This window comes from Pteropus alecto, unplaced genomic scaffold (assembly GCF_000325575.1).
Source record: "Pteropus alecto unplaced genomic scaffold, ASM32557v1 scaffold45, whole genome shotgun sequence".
Classification (NCBI taxonomy): Eukaryota; Metazoa; Chordata; class Mammalia; order Chiroptera; family Pteropodidae; genus Pteropus; species Pteropus alecto.
The window spans coordinates 9958327-9963034 of NW_006442491.1; the positions used below are offsets into that span (position 1 = coordinate 9958327).

General features: G+C 34.9%; 1 pseudogene; it reads left to right on the top strand.

The window, feature by feature from the left end:
- The first annotated feature begins 3319 nt into the window (after positions 1-3319).
- Positions 3320-3438, top strand: LOC112471307 (annotated as a pseudogene).
- The last annotated feature ends 1270 nt before the right edge of the window (positions 3439-4708 follow it).

A 4708-nucleotide genomic window follows, 5' to 3' on the forward strand; every position in this document is an offset into this window, starting at 1 on the left:
AAGTACTTGCAAAAAGATAAGAAGTGAAAAAGAAATCCTGGTGAAGAGAAATGAAGGTTTTCTGTCTCTAAATTTACTTTTGTTCTTGACATTTTATATACATGGAATTATACAATATGTAGTTTTTACATCTGACTTAGAATAATATCTTTGGAGTTCACCCAAAAAAAGTAAGGATACATGTTGTAACATGTATCCTTACTTTTTTTGTTCAACAGTATTTTGTTCCTTTTTTTGTTCAACAGTATTCCATTTTATGGTTGTAGTACGTATTCACCAATCTATAGACATTTATATGAATTTTTTTTGTTTGTGGATATTAAAAAGTCTCATATATTTTGCACATCATGCTTTGTATTCTTCTGTTCTTGATTCTTATCTTCCTTCATAGTCATTTTCAACATTTATAAAATTTATGTTTTTTCTCATCCTATCTCTCAGAGAACATAAATATACAAAAAATTTTTTGAAAATACTGTTATTTCCATTTTTTTTTTTTTCGAAAATTCATCTCCTACTTGTTTGGTGTTAACTACTTTCTTTGTGTTAGTTTTGTCATCTACTTTGAAATTTTTTTTTGTGGATTTACTTTATAGGACTTTTAACATTTTTTATCCCTCTATCTTTCTCTGGCTTGTTTCTTCTTGCTGATTCTGCAGTTGCCTCCACCTGGATCCCCATAGATTCTCAGTCCAGAAGCGGGACTTATATTGGGTCTTAGAATCCCTATTCCATGGCGATGAGGGAAGTAATGATTCTGTCACTGAGCCAGTCTTAGGTTTCTGCAGAGTCTATTCATGGCTAATTCATGTCACCCCTTCAACCAGTCAACAGTCATTTCGAGCAGAGACTTCAGCTTTCTTCTACTTCCCTTCCTGAACAGTCAACCCACCCAGGCCCCCCAGTTTTACGAACTCTAGTTAGTGAGCTTTATTTTGGTGCTTTGCCACTTCTGGAGTGCTTTTTGTCCCACTTAACCCATAAAATTCAACTCTTCAAAGTCTCCAGATGCTTCTGGTATTGGGGTCTGGCAGTGTGATGGCCTTTGCTTTGCTTAGCACTATGGAGTTTAGTTTTACTTTGATTCAACTAGATTTTTAAATTATTGCAGAACATGGATTTTTTTTAAAGAAAAACCTACTAGGGTATAATATACATACAGAAAAATACACATAACACAACTGAACAGCTGGATGAATTCCATAAACTGAGAACACTTTCTTTAAAATCAAGAAACAGAGCATTAAAACCACCTAGAACCTCTCCCTGTGTCCTCCTTCAGTCATTCCCCACCAAAGATAAACTATCTTAATTTCTACATGCATAGATATTGTTTGGTTCCTATTTAGGGCTATTATCAATAGTGATACAACACATATACATATTAGTGCATGTCTTTGGTGAACATATGCACTTATTTCTATTGGAGATACTCCTAGAAGTAGAGTTTTGGGATCATAAGGAAGGCATGTATTCAATTTTAGTACATAATATTAAGCATTTTAACAAAGTGGTTGTCCCAATTTACACTTCCACAACAATGTGTAATTTGTAATATCCCTACATCTTTGCTAACTTTGATATTATTAGTCTTTTATTCTTGTAACATAACTATTTTTAAATAAAAAGAAAAAAATATTTTTATTGCTTTTTTTCTCAAGGGGAAGAGAGATGGGAGCTCTCAACACAATCTCCTCACTCTATCTAGACCTACTCAGACTAACATTTTTCTGAGGTGGCAACCAACAACATAGCCTATGCCATATAGTTCAGCTGCCTTTTTCTGACTGCATAAGAAAACTCTTTCCATCTGAACAGTTCTACAGGTAGTTGATATTCTTCAGACATAAGTGAGGAATTAGGTGGAAAGAAAAGCTTTTTTTTAAACCTCTGTTACTTCCTTTTCAAGCATTGTTATGATATTATCCGCAGACTGGTTATTCTGTTCTGCTCTCTGGAAGGTGGTACATGAAAAGAATAGAAAAGACAAAGGAAACTCATCTTATTTATAGAATGCTGCATCAGCTGATTTAACTCTTTCAATATGTGTTTCCTCTCCCCCGTTTCCCCCCGCCCCCCGCCCCCATTCAATTGTAGGCATTGGGAAGGAAGGAACTATGTCTCATTCTCAGATTTCAAGGTATAGTGATAGATTTTGGAGGCACATATTTTTAAATAACAGTTATTAGTTAATCTCAGAAATGCCTCTTGGAGCTGCCTTTAGTGGATAAATAATGGATTAAGTCTTCCTATAATATATTTACTTCGTAAAATGTAAACATTTATAACGTGGTAACATATCAAGTGCCATCATTCATTTACACTTCAGTGAGAACAAGTTTGGCTCATCATTTTTATGACAGCATTGTGGTAGATTTTTTTTTAAAGGAAAAATTTTCTACTGTTTTGCAATGTGATATTATAGCTCCTCTAGGATGTCCTTGTGACTTGCTCTGGCCAATGAAGTGCAGATAAGAGATAGCGTGCTAATTCTAAGCTTTGGCCTCAAGAATCCTTGTTGCTTTCTTGAAACTCTGCCACCACCATGTTAATAAGCCCAGACTAGCTGGAGGATGAGACCAAATGGATGAAAAACAAAACGGCCCAGCCGACAGCCAACTGACCCAAACATAGGGGAAATCAGGGTTGTTCCTAACCCATAGTTGATCAAGATAGGTAAGTCAGCTCAGCCAAGACCAGAAGATATGCTCAAATGAACACTAGACTCCTGAGCAATATTAAATGTTTATTGTTTTAAGTCATTGACATTGAGGTATTTTGTTATATGGCAATAGGTAACTGATACAGACAGATGAAGTATAGGTCTACTAAAGGGAGGGCACACATTTATGGCAAAAATAGTCTATCGCAAACTTTCCTAATGTCACCCTTTTTTTCCCCCTCATGGCTAGCTGTTATTTTCTTCCTTCTTTAGGGTAAATAATTTTTCTCCTTCAAAGGGAAATTCAACTTATACTCTAAAGCTAGAAAAATAGCAAACAAATGTTTTCCGTGATCCAGTTTTAACCCAGATTTACATTTGGATCTAAATTTTGGTCATTATTAGTTTGGGGGAAGTCTCATGTTCTCTAAACCTTGTGTGTGTGTGTGTGTGTGTGTGTGTTTGGGAGGGTGCACAATAAATGTGAGCTCTTTTCTGTGTACCCTTCCAAAAGTACCTTTCCAAAAGATAGCAATTATGTCTAGATGTATTTGTAAGATAAAACTCTTTAATTAAGCTATATTCTCATTTGCTAGATAATTATTAACACAAACCAGCAACCAGAGACAGAAATGGTGTGTTAAATGACTAAGGTCAGTCGTTGGCCATGCTACCTTGAATAAGCCTGATCCCGTCTGACCTGCGAAACTAAGCAAGGTTGGGCCTGGTTAGTACGTGGATGGGAGACCACCTAGGAAGACCAGATGCTGAAGGCGTAAAAAATAAAGGATTGTAAGGTGACAAGGTCCTTGTAATCTGTGAGGTCAACCAAAGGTTGGCTTCCCTAAAAAATAATAATAATAAAATAAAATAAATGGCTAAGGTCAGAGAAGAGCAACTAAATAGAGCTAAATATATTTGGCCTCAATTTCTTAGCTTTTATCAAAGATAAAGTCTGAACAATGTAGCATAAAGACAAATTTTGACTTTGATAGTGAACATGAATGATTATATCCAATTTTATCCTAAAAATAGAGCAGTTACTAGAAGGAAACCTACAAATAGACTATACATATGTACACATACATAGATAATGAAGTGTTATTCACATACATTATTATAAGCCATGGGCAGAATTATTTCTACAATAATATGTATTGTTCATTGAGAGCCTTTTATGTGCTAACCGTTTGGTTTTAATTATCTTTTGGAGACCTTACCACACTTTATGTGGTAGAAAATATAATTTCCTATTCTACATATGAGCTAACTGAGGCATAGGACTATGATATAACTTGCTCAATCTTATGCAGTTTGTGGCAGATTCAGGATTAAAATGGGAATTATCTAATTACAGTGTCCATATTCTTGGGATTAGGCAGCATTGTTGCTTGACATATCTTTATTCATGCATTATATGTATTTATGTTTCAGTTCCACTCCTACCTACCATAATTTATCCCATATTTAATTCAAATAGGAGAAAATGAAGTAAGAAAATTAAATTTGTCGCTATGATGTAAGAGGCTTACATAGTAGAAAAGACACTTTAAATATATTATTATATTTAGTCCTTAAAACACCTTTAAGAAGTGGATTAGAACTTCACTTTACAATTGGGAGAATCAAGACTAAGAAGATCGAGTAGTTCATCCAAGGTCACAAAGCAAATTAATGTCAAAGTTGAAATTTGGATACTCCTATGATTCTAAAATCCACACTTTTGTGTTAAATCACCTTTTCCATTAACATATTTCTTTCCAAGGTTTTGGAGGTTCATGTTGTATCTAAATTCCTTTGCTTCATGTAGAATGGTCTATTCTGACTTTTTCTTAGAAGCTATTTTCACCTTGGTTTTCCCGCTCCTTTGCAAATCCTCCCTGAGTACTTTATTTTCAATTCGATTTGTTGGGATTTCTCTCCTCTAGCTAGAGGGTGAGTCAGTGGTTTAAAAAGAAATTTTAAGTGCATGCTTTTGCTTTTTCAAGTTTCCGAATGCTTCCCAAAATTCACTTCGGAACATCTGAAGCCCAGAGGGGCAGAGGC